The following is a 19,035-nucleotide window of genomic DNA, read 5'->3' as shown; positions in this document are numbered from 1 at the left end:
CCAACTAAAATCAAACAGACTTAAATGTCTATCCAAGCAAAAGGAAAAGTTAAAAGGGTCCACAGTTTCTTCTTTAATCACCTCAACATGGCATGCTGCATTATTAATTTATAAGATGGACTCTGATTCTACCACGAAAAGCCAAAATAAAAAAATGAAAGATCTGGGGGAAATAATTATGGGAAAATGATGTTATCTGTATAGTGGCTGATATTTGAATTACACCTTTAAACAAATGAGATCATGTCGGAGATTACTAGATGCCAGCAATATTCAGAGTATAACCAATCTAAGTGCCTAGAACATTTACCTTTATAACCTTCTCAGAAACTCAAGAAATATCTATTAAATGAATGACTGCATTTATGAATGAATCAATGTATGAATGGGTGTAAGAAATTGACAACTATTTATCTATGCCTATGTTGTATGCCCAGCACTATACCAGGGCCTTAGGCAGGGGATTAAATGAAGATAATTCCTGCCATTGGGGAACACATAGGCTAAGGGAGCAGACATGAATCAATTGATGAAGAGCCATGAAAGAATTGAAAGGTTAAAACATTATTAACTTTGCGGGGCCTGACAAACATCATAAATTACAAGAAAAGAAAAGGAAATGATATAATAAAGAAAATATTTAGAATTTAATGAAAGTGAAGTTATTATATATATAATTGAGGGATACAGCTAAACTAACATTTAAAGAGAATTGCAGCTCTTTAATGGAATTCTTTTAGAAACAAAAAAATTCAAAATTAATGAGATAAGCATTCAGTTAAGAAATACTAGGAAAACATTTTAAAAGTAAATAAAGCTGAAGGAGGGAAATAATAGAAAAGCATAAATAAATTTTTAAAATATACATAGTATTAGACATGGTCAGTGAAACCATAAACAGTCTGCAGAAAAGACTAATACAAATAAACCAAACAGATCAAGAAAAAAAAACTGGAGGAAATTATAAATTAATTATGAAAAGAAATGGAGAGGAATAAATAATAATAGGTCAAGAGAGGTTTCAGATATCAGAATAGCTTCATGGCAGTAAATGAGAAGAGTTAGACAAAATGGGAAATGTAAGAAAAAAATTCCAAAATAGAATCAACAAGAAAAAGGTCATTATAAAAAGATAAACATTAAATTAATAATAAATATTTTAAATTTTTATTATAAAATTTTTAAATTTTTATAATGAAAATTTTAAATTTTTTATCATAATTTTTCCATCATTCTCAGCAAACTAACACAAGAACAAACAATCAAACACCGCATGTTCTCACTCATAAGTGGGAGCTGAACAAAGAGAACACATTGACACAGGGAGGGGAACATCATTCACCAGGCCTGTCAGGGGGTGGTGGGCTAGGGGAGGGATAGCATTAGGAGAAATACCTAATGTATACAGATCACAGGTTGATGGGTGCAGCAGACTACCATGGCATGTGTATATCTATGTAAAAAACCTGCACGTTCTGCACATGTAACCCAGAACTTAAAGTATAATAAAAAATTGTTAATTTTTGTAATAATTTTTTAAATTTTATAATAAAACATTTTTACAATTAAAAAATTAAATTTTTAATAACAAATTTTAATTTTTATAATAAAAATTAATTTTTATTAGAAAAATGTTAAGATACTAGGGCCAAGAATTTTTTATTTTCTACACGTGATGAAAAATATAATCCACTTATTTTATAAACTGCTTCAGAAAGTAAAGAAATAGGAAAAGCTTCTCAGGTCTTTGAGAGAATATTAAAATATCAATACCAGACTAAGGCAAGGGCAGTTCAATAAGACAAAATTATAGGTCAATCAGAATTATGAACGTTCATGGAGAACTCCCAAGATAAGTGTCAGCAAGTCAAAATTCACATTTTATTTAAAATTTTAAATGTCACTTAAAATTTTTTACCAAACAATCAGTGGGCTCACTGCCTGATACCCATACAAGCCAATGTCATGGCACTGGCTTTGGAGAATAGAAAAGGTTCTCTGCAAGCTGACTGGCAAGGAGATAGGAGGAAAGGCTCAAATGCATTTCCTCGAGCTGGAGAGCTGGGGCAGGTCTTATAGCTATAGAGTAATGAGGTGTGATTTGATTGGATTTTTAAATCAGATGATTCCACTAGGCATGGATCTCTTGATCTGACAGGATCCTGCTATAAGGTGACACCAAGCCTTGATCTGATTGGATCCTGGATTGTTCCATGTGGTATCCATTTCTTAATTAAGTCCCTGTTTCTTGGTCTGAGCACTTAAGTTCCAACTGTGGTTGCATAGTTGGTTCAACTGGGCATGCTCAGGTTATGTGACTGTCAATGTGTGGGGGTCCATAGCAACTGAAAAACTCACAACTTTCTTACATAAAAGTTGAAACAGATTTGTCTGGTATGGTTACAAAACCATAAACAAGTAGAATTTACCTCAAATGTGTATTTCTCAGACATCTTAGATATGTAATGATGGGTCAACATTAGAGAAGACTCCAACATTTTAGTAGATTAAAAGAGAAATCATAACTGTGTTTATTTAAATAAATGTGATAAATCAAGAGGAAAAGTTAATTTTCATTTATGATTTTTTTTTGTAGTTTAACAAAACAGAAATAGAAACAAACTTTCTTAACCTGGTGAAGTATATTAACCTGATAACTTCAGCTGTTAGCACACTTAACAGTAAAGATGAGCATTTGCATTAAATGCACAAAAAAGACAAAAGACTGTTATCACTAGTTCTACTCATTATAATAATGTTATTCCTAGGCAATGTAATAAGACAAGCAAAAAAAAAAAAAAAAATCAGAAAGGAATTTTTTTAGAAAACTCATTATTTGCAGACATAATTGTCTGCATAGAAAACCCAGGAGGTTTCCATTGGGTCTCCGTATATGTAAGTTCCACATCTGCAGGAAAATATTCTGAAAAAATAAAAACAACAATAAAAATACAAATAAGAACAATACAGAATAAGAACTGTTTACATAGCATTTACAGTTTAATAGGTATATACATCATCTAGAGATTATTTAAAGTCTATGAGCAGCCATGTGTAGGTTATATGCCAATACTCCACCATTTTATTTAAGGGACTTGGCACCTGCGGATTATGGTATCCACTGTGAGTCCTGGAACCAATCCCCCATGGACATGAAGGGACAACTATATACATTTCTTAAATCTATTAAGACAACTATATACATTTCTTAAAAGTATTATTCTTAAAACTACTATTGTGATAGTCCAGAAAAGTGTCTGAATTTAAGATATTATGTATATCTCAAAAATTAAGAGAATTCATACATATTAATATCAACAATAACCAATGAGAAAATGCATTTTGAAAGTCTCATTCTTTTTTTTTTTTTTTTTTTTGAGACGGAGTCTCGCTCTGTCGCCCAGGCTGGAGTGCAGTGGCACGATCTCGGCTCACTGCAAGCTCCACCTCCTGGGTTCATGCCATTCTCCTGCCTCAGCCTCCCAAGTAGCTGGGACAACAGGCGCCCGCCACCACGCCCAGCTAATTTTTTTTTTTTTTTTTTTTTTTTTAGTAGAGACGGGGTTTCACCTTGTTAGCCAGGATGGTCTCGATCTCCTGACCTCGTGATCCGCCCGCCTCGGCCTCCCAAAGTGCTGGGATTACAGGCGTGAGCCACCGCGCCCGGCCGAAAGTCTCATTCTTAATCACAGTAAATTAATTAAACATGTGAGAAGAAACACATCTTTGAAAATGCTCTTTGTAAGATTACTGTGGAGTGATTTAGAAAAGGAGCCATAGCAAATACAAACTGTCTCCTAAATTATCAGTGAGTTCAATGCAATGCCAAAAAGTAAAAGTTTGTTTATAAAACTTGACGTGTTAATTCTAAAATGCATGTGGAATAATATTCAAAAAGTCAAGACAATTTTGAATTTTATAAGATAGTAGAAGAAGATAATTGAGGGAAAACTGACTTGAACAGCTGTGAAGACATTATAAAATTATAGTGAATAAAATGATCATATCCAACATTTTATATAAATAAGGTAGCATTATAAAAGTGAGGCGATATTGAAATATTTAGTATATTAGATTGTCTTAATTGTTCTCCATATATCTAAAATAACTCCTATAGTCACTCAGAAATACATTATTTCCTATTTTCACAATTAAATATTAATATTAAAAAATCAAATCTATCAGATGGAAAGGCTTTTATGATATCAAGATAGGGAAATAACTCTTAAACACACAAGAGAAAGAATAAGCTTCAAAGGAAAAGACTGAAATATTTGATGACATCAAAATGAAAAATTTTCACACTAAAAAATGAAACCTTAGACAAAGTTTTTAAAAGTCCCATTTTGTGTGGGAGAAAATATTTGCATAGTACATAAAAGACAAATTATTATCCAGGTTATGCCAAGAACTGTACAAAAATGGTCAAATGCATAAGAAAATGGAAAGAGTTGATTACCCTGTGATTCATGGGGGGTGGGGTGTAGACTTGAGAGCATTGAGGCCAAAATTATATAAGAAAATGTACAAATTTACTAGAAATGAGCAAAATGAAAATTAGCACAACATTGAGATACATTTTACTGCCATCCAAATGCAAAAAAAAAATTGGAGAGTAACACATCTAGACTTAGAAGTGAGGAAAGGGACCTCTCAGGCTGTGCTGTGTGAGTTGGTACAATCATTAAAAAAAAAACAGTTTGGCAGTATATATAAAACTGAAAATAGATATCCTTTAGAGACCAGGCACGCAGTGGCTCATGCCTGTAATCCCAGCACTATGGGAGGACAAGGCAGGCAGATCACTTGAGGTCAGAAGTTTGAGACCAGCCTGGCCAACATGGTAAAACTCTGTCTCTACTAAAAATACAAAACTTAGCCAGGTGTGGTGGTGCGTGCCTGTAATCTCAGGTACTCGGCATCCCACCTACTCAGGAGGCTGAAGCAGGAGAATTGCTTGAACCCAGGAGGCAGAGGTTGTCCTGAGCTGTGATCACACCACCATACTCCAGCCTGGGTGACAAGAGTGAAACTCTATCTCAAAAAAATAAAAAATAAAAAATAATAAAATCCTTTAAAGCCTAGTAGTTTTTTTCCAAGTCTATATTCTAGAAAATTCTAGAACATGTGCACAAGTTGATATGTGCAAAGAAGACTTTAATAGAAAGAATAAAAGTAAAATGCTATAATTTTAGCTTGAGGTGGAAAACAGGAAATGAAAGTGCAGTGTAAGGCAAAAGCACAAAATATTAAATACTATATCATCTATATTTAAATCTATAGCTACTACATTCCAATGTGAATAGATCTCAGAAATGTGATCTTATAAAATTGAAAATTAATAGCTGATATTACTATAATACATTACCATTGATGTAAATAGAAACCAAAGAAACACTACATATTATTTATAGTTACATTAAGTGAATATATAAAATGGATTAAAAAGATACACACTAAATTTTTGATAGTGATTACTTGTCAGAATGGAAGAAGGAGAAGAAAATGGAACTAGTATAGGGAGTGTATTTGTGTGTGTGTGTGTTTGTGTGTGTGTGAGAGAGAGAGACAGAGAGACTACATGTAAAATGAGATAAAAGTGAGAAATAGTTATATTTATCATTATACTGTTCACTTTGTTCATAGTTTCCTGTCCCTTTAAAATTTCCCAGAGACTAATTAAAAATGACATTCCAATGATATTTCCATATCTCTAAACATCACTTGGAATGTGCATTTTAAAGACTGCATAGCATTCTGTATTATTGACCAATCATAATGACTTAATGATTCTCCCATTATTATGGCTTTTAAATTTCTCCTTGCTATAAGTTGTGTTGTTAGCATATTCTTAGATGTGAAAGTTATTTTTATCTACTTGATATTTCTTAAGTAAAGAATATCGTGGTTCAGGTTGTTAGTATAACTTTATTTCCCAGCATCTCATATTATTGCTTACACGTTTTGCTTTATATAGTTTAATATTACTTATTTGGCACATAAAATTTCATAATGATTATATCAACACTATGCATTGTATTTGTTATTTGTACAAAATGGACAGGATTTTCTCTCTTTAATGTTTTTTATTGCCTTTAATTCAATTGTACTTGATTTAGGAATAATCACTGGTGGTTTTTTATTTTTACATAGAACGTTGATCTTGGAAGGTATAGATAATTTCTAAACTATATAAGTTATTTAAACAATACAAGACTGGCTTCCTCATTAATTTACTGGATTGATAAAATTCTGATTTATTATAAATGCTGACAGTAAACAGAAAACAGTGATACTTTGGTTTCTGAAAATAGAAGAAAAATATCATATTAGAGTATTTCAAAAGAGATATGATGAAAACAGAAAATTCTTTAGGAATAAACAATGACAAAATGTATGATAAGTAAAATTGAAATAGATAATAAGCAATCTAAAGTATAGTTTTTCTTATACCAATGGCCAATGTCATACTTAAGGCTGAATCACTATAGGCTTTTCTATTAAAATAATAAAATGAAAATGACACCAGAAATCTAAATATTTTCCAATTATTAGCATTTATTTTTATATAAAAGTCCATCCAATTCATAAAAATGACTAATAATTATGAATGCATAAAGCAGAGACCCTAGATAGCATTATTTTTATTTAATGCTATCTAACTAAAAGACTTATTTTTACAAATGGTCAGCCAAATTATAAATACATTTTCAACAAGTTTTAAATATCCCTTTGCCATGTATTAATTTATATGTGGCTCACAACTTCAAATGAAACGTCATTGCATTGAATTTGTGCATAATTTTGGAAATAATATACTTCATTTAACGTTGGGTCTTCCAGTGAAGAACTGATTAAATCTCTACACATATTTAGGTGTTTCTTCTACATGTATTCATTCCTTAAATATTCATTAAGCACCTAATATATGGCAGACCTGGGGAATATAATCATGAATAACTAAACTTGAATGCTCTTCTTCAATCTTGAGCATTTGTGCTTACTATTATCTTCAAATGTTTTGTAGCTTATTTGCTCTGTGTGTGTGCATACCTTTGTTTTGTTGGCTCCTTGTAGATGGTTTGTTTCTATCTGGAACTTCTCATTCGTTACTGCTTGGACATCAGAAAATCATTGATTTCAATGCAGTCACCAGTGAAATGGCTTCCTAACATTTTAGTTTTAAAAGCTCTAAAGTTGATTTCCATGGATTTATCTGAAAAAATTTACTTATTTCTCCAAAAAATTAGAGTCATGGCTTCACTACAAATATTTAGACTTTTATTTGTTTTTCATATTTTATTGCATTGTTTAGAATTTCAAAATTCGTTTGCATAGCAATCTGCTTTAATAGCAATGGATGACAAATTTAAAATTATATGATGAGTGTCATTGACTTTCTGTTTTATCAAGTTTCAAATCTTTACATATTTATATATTAAGGAATTTATTTTTGCTTTTAATTTTTCAGAAGTAGGTGCTATATTTTATCAAGTGACTTTTTTGCCAGACATCAAAACATCCAAATGATTTCTTAGCTATCATCTCTTAATGCACTGAATAATATTAACCTATTTTCTGGCATGTAACATCCTTGCAATCTTTTATATTATTCTTCATTTTAATTACAATCATAAACATATTGAAAACAGAAAACAAGAAACAGCATATCTGCTATGAAACTAGTTGGGAACTACTAAAATTCATAACTTGAATATAACAAGTATTGGCATTTGCTATTTTTCTCTTTATATTTTCAAAATACATTCATTTCAGATTCTCAGGATGCAACAGTGAACAAAACAAAGCTCCTTCCTTAAAAAAATGTAAATATTTCAGGTGATGATAAACAGAGAGATACATAGGGGCAGAAAAAGTGCTGGAGCTGGGGGGTATTATTTCACATGGACTGATTCAGGAAAGTCCCACTGAGAAATGACAAATGAGCAGAGACCTGACCGAGGAAAGGGAACAGGGGACGGGGGCATCTTGAAAAAGCATTTCAGACAAAAGGAGCAGCACGTGTGAAGGTCCTGTGGTATGAGTGTCCTTGGAAAGTTCAAAGAGCAGTGATATTTTTCTCCCAGGATTTTTTAATTGTAGTTTTAAAGTTTTGCATTTTAACATTTGAGTCTTATATAAAATTGAAGCTTATTTTTCTTTGGTGGTATGACATAGGAATATAAAATTACTTCTTAAAATCACATTTTCTTACAGATTTGCAAAAGCCACTTTTGCCTTAAAACCAGGCCCCAGCTAAGTACTTTGATAAAATTTCTTTGTTTTGTACATAAAAGTCCATATCATTTTAAGAGTTATTTTCAGGAAATTGATAATAATTTTGTTAATAGTTCAAACATATGGCTTTATTATAGACTATGACTATGTATTAATTAGTTTTTTTATTTTGACATAGGAATGCTATTGACCTTTGACTTTTGATCTTGAGGCTGTAATGGTGCTAAATTCTTTTATGCATTGCAACAGTTTGTAGATTATTTTACGCTCTTCTAAGTAAATTGTCAAGCCTGTGAAATAATGTTATTTTGTTTTCTCTTTTGGAGCCCTAAATTTCACTTGTTTTTTCTTAGCCACCATTGAAAGTTTCTCCAGTATTACAGCAAGTAGTGATGGTGCTGGTTATTTTTCCTTTGACCAAATTTAAGAGGAAGAGTTCTAACATTGCAAAATTAAGTACAATATTCCCTGTGAGGTTCCTCTTTAGCAAGCTATATTGGAATATAACTGACATAATATAAAATGCACCCATTTGAAGTGTACAGCTCAATGGGTTTCAGCAAATGGATACATTCCAAAAACTACTACCACAATTAAGAGACAGAATGTTTTTAATCAACCCAAAAGTTTTCTTAGCTTTCTGAGATTTTTATAAATCCTGAGTGAGAGTTTAATTTTGCTGTTTGCTTCTTCTGCATTTACTGAGATGATCAAATTGTGACTTATATAGCTTAAAATTTTAATATCAAACTAACCTTACATTGTTTGGATAATGTCCATTTACTTATGATATAGTACCTGTCTCATATATTGATAAATTCAATTTGATTATTTTTTAAAGAATTTATGCTTATATTTTCATAAGTAATATTGATTTTTAGTTTTCTTGTAATAATAAATTAATTCTTGTTTATGGTATTAGTGTAATGCTAGCCTCTTAAAATAAATTAGAAAATGTTCCTTGTTCTGGTGATAAATAACTGCAGAAAAACCTTTTTTCTGAAATTTTCTCTATTTTGTCTATAATGTTAATGATATTTTCACAGGACATAGGATTCCTGAGAGGGTTTCTTTAAATTGGCATTTTGACTATTTTATTCCAATATTATTTCACTTCCGCTATTTCCAATGAGAACTAAACTATTGATTGTTCCATTGTTTCTTTCACTGCTTTTCATATTTTTAAATTATGTTTGCTTTTTACCAGTTTGACCATCATGTGTTTAAATGTAGTTTTATTTGCATTTATGTTATTTGAGGGTCATTGAGATTTATGAATCTGTAAGCTTATGGTTTTCACCAAATTTGGGAAATTTTTGGTTGCTATTTACTCAAATATGTATTTTCTTCTGTCTTTTCTCTACATTGTGTTCTCCAATCACATGTATGTTGGACTCCTTGTCATTTTTCCACAGATCTCTGGAGCCTTATTCATTTTCTTTGGTTTTATACTCTTTGTTCTTCAGTTTGTATAATTTCAATTACTCTAACTCCAAATCGAACAATTCTATCTTCTGTCATTTTCAATCTGTTGTTCAGCAAACCTGGTAATTTTTTTTCTTTATGTATGGTGTACAACATGATGTTTTAATATACATATACATAGGTAAATCATTACCACAGTGAAGCAAATTAACCTATCACCTTCCATAGTTATCTTTGTGTGTGTGTGCGCATATGATAAGAACACTTAAAATCTACTCTCTTAGCAAACTTTCAGTATACAATCCAATATTATTAACTACAGTACATTAGATCTGTAGACTTATTCTTTCTATATAATTTCAAGTTTGTACCCTTTGACTTACTTCTCTCCATTTCTCCCTGTCTTTGATCTTGGTAATCACTGTTCCACTGCCTGTTTCTATATATTTGACTTGTTTTAGATTCCACATGTAAGTGAGATAATGTGGTATTCGCCTTTCTGTTCTTGGCTTATTTCACTTAGCATAATGTTCTCTAGGTTCATCCATGTTATCATAAAAAGCAGTATCTCCTTTCTTAAGGCTGAATAATATGCCATTACATATTAAGTAGTCATTGACAGATGAATAAAGAAATTGTGATATACACACATATGCATTATATATACATTGAGATACATATGTACGTATGCATACACACCCACACATATATCACAATTTATCCATTCATTCATTGATGGACACTTAGGTTAATCCCATATCTTGTCTATTGTGAATAATGGTACAATAAACATGGGAACACAGATTTATATATCTCTATGAAGTTCGGATTTCATTTCCTTTGAGTATATACCCAGCAGATGGATTGCTGGGTCATGGGTTAGTCCTATTATTAGCTTTCTGAGGAACTGCTACACCATTTTCCATAATAGTTTTACCAATTTACGTTCCCATATATAGCATACAAGAGTTCCCTTTTCTCCACACCCTCACCAACACTTGTTATTTATTATCGATCTGATAATAGCCATCCTAACATATCTGAGGTGATGTTCTATTGTGCTTTTGATTTGCATTTCCCTGATGATTACTAGTAATATTGAACACATTTTCATATATCAGTTGGCCATTTTTATGCCTTTTTTGGAAAGATGTCTATTCACATTCTTTGCCCATTTTTAATCAGTTTTTTTTTTGCTATTAAATTATGTGAGTTTCTTATATATTTTGGATATTAACCCCTTATCAGATATATGGCTTGCAAATATTTTCTTCTAAACAACAGACTGCCTTTTTATTTTTTTAATTGTTTATTTTCCTGTGAAGAAGCACTTTAGTTTGTAGTGGTGATTTATTTTTCATCTTAGTTATATTAATTTTTAGTTCAATAATTTTCATTTTGTTGTTTTTTTTCTTTTTTCACTCATGATATACTCTAACTTTTCAACTATTGAGACATTTTCCTTATTTATTTAAATATAGTTTTTATTAATTGTTGAAACCTTAATAATAGCTTCTTAAAATTCTTTTTCTACTAAATCTGACATCAGGCACACTCAGTCAAATTCCATTGACTTCCTTTCTTCTGTATATGGTTCATACTCATCTTTTTTAAAATTTTTTTGCATGACTACTCATTTTTGGTTGAAAGATAAATATTGAAGTCTATATATCTTAGTGATTTGGATGCTCTTATGTTCTTCTGAGGATTAAAAGAAAACCTCACAGATAGTACTTGGCATGTTCTTGAACTGCAAATTCTGTCCCCTGCAGTGAGCAACAGCTGTTATTTCTCCTCAATTCTTTGTGTTTCCAGCAGTTGTATTTTTACCTTTGTTTCCTTTGGGTCTCCCCTTTACCTGTGTAGTTTTGCTGTCAGCCAGGGATTTGGACAGAGTTTACATATAGATTTTGGGACTCACCCTCTCTGTGATTCCCTGCTTTTAAGGTTTTCCACATAAATTTCCAGCTTGCTCTGCCAGCTCCAAGATCTCTCTCTCTCTCTTTTTTTTTTTTTTTTTAACTTCAGAATAGGAAGATTTTAGCATTCTGCCACTTCAGCATGCACTCAGTCAAAAATGTAACAAATCTCACCCAATGTAGTTCTAGCTTCTAAGAATAGAAACTTCTTTTGTTTTTACCTGTGCTTGTGCCTGGCCTCTGGTGTCTCCCATAGGCGTGTATAGTTTAATTGTCAGTAGGGTGTTCAGGAAGGGTTTATACTTAAGTGTAGTCTCAGCCTTTCTTCAATTCTCCTAATTCCAGGAATTCTCTCCTAAATATTAGGTTGCTTTACCTGCCTTGAACTGTATTCTTTGATACCTCAGACCAGTAAGGTTGTAATCTCTTACTGCTAGAAAACCTTACAAAAAAGTAGCCTTAGCATAGGAGTTTATTTCTCTCTCACATACAAATATTTAGAAGTAGGCTTCCAAGACTTACATGCACCCTCTTGGTGTCATCAGGGACACAGGATACTATCTTTTTGTATTGTTGTCAAATTAAGCTTCTTGTCACCTTGTTGTCCAAGATAGTTGCTGCATCTCCAGCGATCATGTTTGCTAAAAACCAAAAGAAGAGGTAAGTGTAGAAAGGCACAGTGGCACTTCCAGCAGTATCCTCTGACTTTATATAGCTGCTCCCACCAAAAAACAACAACAAAAAATAAACAAAACAAAGCCACTGCTTCTACTAATTATCTCTCATCGGCCAGCAATTAGATATAAAACGGTTATACCTAACCACAATGAAGGATGGAGAATGTAGTCCTTTTATTCAAAATGCCTGTGTTTTCAGCTCAAAATCAGTGTTCCATTTATCAAAGAGCAGTGAGATGTTGAGGTAAAATAAGAAACACCACAAAGCTTGTTTTTAATTGTGATGACAAAAGCCAGATTAGTAGGGGTTGGAAATGGATTAGATGTCAGAGAAAAATGATCATAGATCTATTAGTCAAGCAGTTTGTCTATAAAGAGTCCACAATAAATCCAGGATACATAAGACATTAACAATTGGTAAAATTGACCTCATAATGTTTGCTAAGTGAATAAATGAGTGTAGGCACAGCTTGCATGACTAAGCTAAAAGATCTTACTGGTAAGCTCTGTAATTAGCATGGTAGCCAACATCAGTTTTCTTTCTCTTCCTAACACATTTCAAAGAGTATTATTTTCACCATGGATTCAAAGAGTGGGAGTACAGTAGACTGTGGCCTGGTGCTTAGCCATTGAGCTCTCTTGCCAGGGACTTCAATAATAAGCATTTCACTCAGTAAGGTCTCAACAGAAGGCCTTAAGAATTCCTTGCCCTGCTAATGCATGACAAGGGCTGCTGTCTGTCAACAGCAGGGAAGACAGAAACTCTGAAAACATGATTCATCTTTCAGACAAGTTTTGCCACCGGGACACAATTCCAAAGTGTCAGCAACTTTGGAGAGATGGGTCAACAGGAAAGTTTACTAAAATTATCAGAACCAACACTTCAATGCAAAATGTTAATATTCTACAGCAGCAATATGGCTCCTTATTGACATATCTTTTACTTCTTTGTCAAAGTAGGTTTCTTACTGAAGAAACATTAGTTGAAAATTTTCTCTTCTTCAGCAAAATGAATAACCTATTCCTCATTTTCTTGTCTTGGAAAGGCCAGTGATATTGAATTCATTACATGTTGCAATCAGAGTTCTGGTTACTGAGACCAATATTCTTGTAAAAGAAGAACCTGCAAGAACCACTTCCTGTCTTTAGAAACAAGGGGATTTTCAGATTCTTTTCCTTTAGGACCACATTCAGAGACAGGGTATCAGAAATTTAGACCAACTCCTAACTGCTCCTTTGTGAAAAATTTTGAATTTAACTACATTTAGTTTGGAAATGAATGCAAACATAGTTGGGCTACATTTATGCCCCAGCCCAAGAGAACGCTTTAAATGTGCTTACTGTCAGTTAATACCATACAGTGAACTCTTCAAGAGTTCGGAATCTGACCATAAATAGGTCTAGATTTGATTCCAACCCTAACACTTATTATCTACTTGATTTTGATCAATCTTAAGTGTCCACATCTGTAAAATAGATGTCATATTATCATTAAGCCCACAGGGCTGCTGTGAGAATATAATTTTCTAGAGAGATAGATGAAATTAGAACAAAGCTTGTATAAAGTAAATGTCAATAAGTATAAGCGGTAAAATAAGATTACTGTAAAAAGGAATAAAAACATCTGGAAATTAATTATCTTTTAGTTACATCATGCTATAACAATCCGGATTTCATATTTGTTTCACGTTTCATGATTTCAAATATAATTAAATTATCTCATTTAAGGGCAGAGTGATCATACAACTAGATAAACAATATATGTAAACATAGACTTTTACATGTATATATGTATATATGTGTTTTATATATAAATATATATGTATACATGTTTTATTTATATCGATAGATATCTCTCTCTATATAAAATAACTAGCTGCTCCAAGAACATTCTTGATTTCCCTGCCAAGAGACCTAAGAGTTTTGTCATTATGATCTTGTCATAAAAAGCTTTGAACAGTACCAAATCAGACAACTGCGAATATAAAATTTACCCAAAACTATGATGGCTAAGTTTATATCTGTCTAAATTTTCCCCTCACGTTTCATCTGACAGGGCCAGGAATTCCAGGCAGCAGAGTTCTACAGAGCTAAGAATGAGAATAGGGAATCCCTACTTGAGACAATAAGAGATGAGTGGACCAAAGATAGGAGGCAGTAGATAGAGTGGATTTTGTTCCCTAACTTCACTTCATTGAAGTTGTGTCTGAATGAGAGGAAACTGTTAAGGAACTTTGTGCACCTGTCTTGAAACTGCAGGCTGGAGCTGCAGGAGGATTAAGAAGAAGGTGGATTGCATTGCTGTGGCCCAAGGGAGAACAAGATGGTCTGGGGCTGTAATTCAGTTATTTGAAAGTGGAAGTGGTAAGGAATATCAGGACTGAGGGAGGGAAGCAGAAGCCAACGCGCAAAGGCTGGAAGAGGGGTCCTGACCTTGACTTGACTGTTCTTCAGCTCTGATTGGCTGCAGCTGCCAGGTTCAACTTCCTGCATCAGTGGCAGACCTATGCCAGTTGATTCAGGATTCCTCTGCCAGTATACTCCGAGTATTGAAAACCGTCATTTGTTTCTTGATGCTTAAGAGTAAACATACTAGACCTTCTGAAGACATTGTCATCTATGAGTCACACTCCCTCCTAAATGTTCTATCAGGCTGACCCCTTATTTCCTGATCCATTGACTGCCAGGTTGCACCATAGGTCCAAGCTCTCCAGCACAGCATTAGGATTGGAGACTTTGATACATAAAAGGAAAGTGTTTCCTGCTTCAGCTACCTCACAGGGTCTTTGGTCTTGACAGTTCCATAGCCTGTGAACTGACATCAACCCTTACCCCTTTGATTTTTATTAGAATTCTTAGAATGGCCCAGACCTCACCATCACTTTCATCATCTCTGCTCTTTACTTTTGATTCTTGTATTCCATGGCTAATCTCATTTAAGTACCGACTTGCATGCAACCCACCAGCAAATCCTGTTGGCTCAACATTTAAAATACATCCCTAATCCAATTATGCCCCTCCTTTCCATTGCTACCACCTTGGTCCACCATCATGTCTTACCTGGATAGGTGCAGATGTTTTCTAAATGATTTCTCTTTTCAACTTATTCAAGAATGCTGAAATGATCCCGATAAAATGTAAGTCGTGTCTTCTTGCTCCTCTGCTCAAAACCCATTAATTGTTGTCAAAATAAATGTCATTCAAAATAAGTAAAGCCCTTAATGACCTGAAAGCCTCCACCATCTGGTCCCTCGTCACCATTCTGACTTCATCCTCCATTTCCCTTCTCCATTGCTTTCTATGCTGCAGGCATGCTGGCCTCTTTAGAAATTCTGCAGGCACACTCCAGCTACAGGGCCTCTCCACTTATTGTAATCCACTATGGATCTCTCTGTTCTATATTGGTGATGAAGTAATACAATTAAGATGGAAACCAAAAGCTTTGCTTGTAATTTCTTTATTTCTAAATGGGCTGCAAAATTAGAGATTAAAGGATTAAATTAAAACTACTGCCGAAGAAGTTCCTACATTGCTGAAGACCCAGGAAAGACAGGTCGCCCTCACAATACCAGGTGCTACATTGAAGTCTTTATCTTACCAAGCACTACCTCACACCTGGAGCTCTTCTGTACTTCATATATGGCCCAGGCATTTTCCATGATTCAGGTCAACAAGCACAATCTCACACGTATTATGGACTAGATACCATGTTAGATGTTGGGGCACATACTCAATTCTGAGAACACCCACAATCTTGGGGGAGGAACTTGATGGAACAAACATGGAAAAATTCAACTTAACATAAAAAGCTATTAATACAAATTAATACAGAAGATCTGTTTTCATTATATCCTAGCACAGGATACAAAGATTTATTCTTGTTTGAGAAGAGGGTACAGAGAAAGCTTTCTGGAGAAGATGGGATATAAAAGAAGATCTGAATGAAAAGTAACGTTAAGTGGGCATAGAAAGAAAGGACGTCTGTGGTATACTGAGTAGCATGGTTTTTGCAGGGCTCTTGAGAGAGTGACAGATTGGCAGTTGCAGGAGACATGAGAGAGAGTTATAGGCCAAGTCTTGTTCAAGAATCTGGGACTTACTGGGTGGATGAGGGAGGGCCAGTGAGGGCTTCTAAGCAAGGAATTTGTGCGAATTCACATGGAAAATGCTCTCTGTGATTATGAGGAAATAAATGTTTAAGAGAGTTACAGAAAGACCACTTTTGCAACAGTAAAGTATGATGCCAATATAGAAATTTTTTGTGCCCTCATGATTGGAAAAAAACCATGTTTTTTCTTCTGTTTAGGTATCAATAAATTATCAGTTATAACTCTATTTCCACCTGTAGGTACTAACTTTTCTTTAGTGCATGAAAGGACTTTCTTCCTTCTCCCCTCCTTTCCTTCCTTCCTTCCTTCTCCCCTTCATTCCTTCCTTCCTTTCTCCCTCCTTCCCTCCCTCCCTCCCTCCTTCCCTCCCTCCCTTCCTTCCCTTCCTTCCATCCTCTTTTTGTTCCTTCCTTCTTTCCTTCCTTCCCTTTCTTCCTCCCTTTCTCCGTTCTTCCATTTCTTTCTCTCTTCCTCTCCCCTTCCCTCCTCCCCTCCCCCCCTCCTCTCTTGCTTCTATTCTTTCTCTGTCCTTTCCTTTCTGTTTACCTTTCTTTCTTCTTCTGATATGCTGTAATATTCTTTCTTTGTCTCAAACCATATTCCAAAAGGAGAAATTGTTCATAGGTAAAATTCCTGTATTCTTATTCAATGTCTATCAGTTTATCTTTTATCATTTTCATGTATTTTTTTTCTTCCATAGTTTTGGAGAACATTTCAAGTATGCTTGAAATTCTATTTCCACAAGGATTCGTTAAGATATTTTCTTTCCCTCAATACAGATTTAAAAATCTATGGTAGAGATAAAGTCTAAAGCAGAGTGGAGATAAAAACCAGTCTATGGTACAGAGAAATAAGCTGCTAGGTCTTTTTAATTTGATAGGTTGCTGGATTTCTGGAGAGTGAACAGAACAGGAATGCTGTGTCAAGCTGCCTTCTATGTTTCTTTTTCTTCATCTTTGCTCTAACCCAGACTGGTCTACTTTATAAATATTGTTCAATCTACCATTTTTCTAACACTATTTTGTCTTTTAAAATTATTTATTTCCTACTTTTTAAGAGACAAGGGCTCACTCTGTCACCCATACTGGAATGCAGTGGTGCAATCATAACTCACTGCAAACTCAAACTCACTCCTGGGCTCAAGAGATCTTCTTGCCTCAGCCTTCTGAGTAGGTGGGACTATAGGTTCAGGCCACTGTACCCAACTAATTTATTTTTATTTTTTTCTCTTTTTTTTAGGAGAGGGATTCTCAGTAGATTGCCACACTGGTTTCAAACTCTTTGCTTTAAGTTGTCTTCCTGCCTCAGCCTCCCTAGTCACTGGGATTACAGGTATGAGCTACCATGCCGGGCCTTTTTTGCTTGTTTGTTTGTTTTTGTTTTTTGTCTTTAGGTTTTTTAAGTCATTGTTGCTGTTCTTTAAAATCATTTCTTGTTCGTGAATATATTTGTAGGAAGTAAACGTGTATTCCAACCTTCCAGCTAGATGCCATTTGAATTTAGATATCTGGGCATATGTATTTCAGAGAGAATGAATCAGATGTGGATTTTAATTTGAGAGAATGAGACATAGTTGGAAGTAATTGGCTTCAAAGGCTTACATGAAGTTCAGTGAGAAGTTATTTGGAGATCAACAATGGAATGGGGCATAGCTAAGCACTAGGGGACCACCCATGCCCCCTGCCTTTAATACAGTCACCATTTTCCTGTAGTGCTCTGTCCACATTTATTTCTTCGGAGTAGTTTCTTAAAACCACAGAATCCAGACTATGAGGCTGGTATAGATAGGAGCCACAGGAGATGAAGGCTTTCAGTGTCTAACATGGCCAATAACCTCCTGTCTTCACCAGGAGGTGAAGGCTTTCAGTGTCTACCGACAAGAAAAAAAAGGTCATTATATGGAAAAGACACATGCACACACATGTTTATAGCTAGCAGCACAATTCACAATTCACAATTGCAAAGATATGGAACCAAACGAAGTGCCCGTTAACCAATGAGTGGTAAAGAAAATGTGGTATATATACACCATGGAATACTATTCAGCCACAAAAGGGAACTAAATAATGTCTTTTGCAACAATGTGGATGGAGCTGGAGGCCATTATTCTAAGGGAAGTAACTCAGAAATGGAAAACCTAACATCATGTGTTCTCACTTATAAGTGGAAGCTAAGCTATGAAGACACAAAGACATACAGAGTAATATAATGAACTTTGGGGACTCGGGAGGGGGTTGGGCGTACAGAGAAGTTTAGAGGAGGTTGAGGGATGAAAGACTATACTGCTCAGGTGACAAGTGCACTAAAATCTCAGACTTCACCGCCGAAGAACTCATCCGCATAACCAAAAACCACCTGTATCCCCCAAACTGTCAAAATAAAAATAAAAATAATAAAATGGTCACCATAATCAGTCAACCTACACCACTGGGAGTGCCCAGTCTCCCTACACACACACCCACACACACACCCACACACACACACCACATGGGGGTCACAAGCCCACCAAGTCTGCTACTAGAGCCAGACAGAATGAAGCGTTAGCCCCTTGGGCCATCAGTTCCCTTAAACCTGATTTGCAGTAGTCGCCAATCTTTCTATTACTGTAATTGCTGGCTGAATGAACTGTAATTGTATTAAGAGGTAACTCTGAAATATGTATGTACT

Source organism: Pan troglodytes, chromosome 21 (assembly GCF_028858775.2).
Source record: "Pan troglodytes isolate AG18354 chromosome 21, NHGRI_mPanTro3-v2.0_pri, whole genome shotgun sequence".
Classification (NCBI taxonomy): domain Eukaryota; kingdom Metazoa; phylum Chordata; class Mammalia; order Primates; family Hominidae; genus Pan; species Pan troglodytes.
This window is presented reverse-complemented; position numbering follows the sequence as displayed.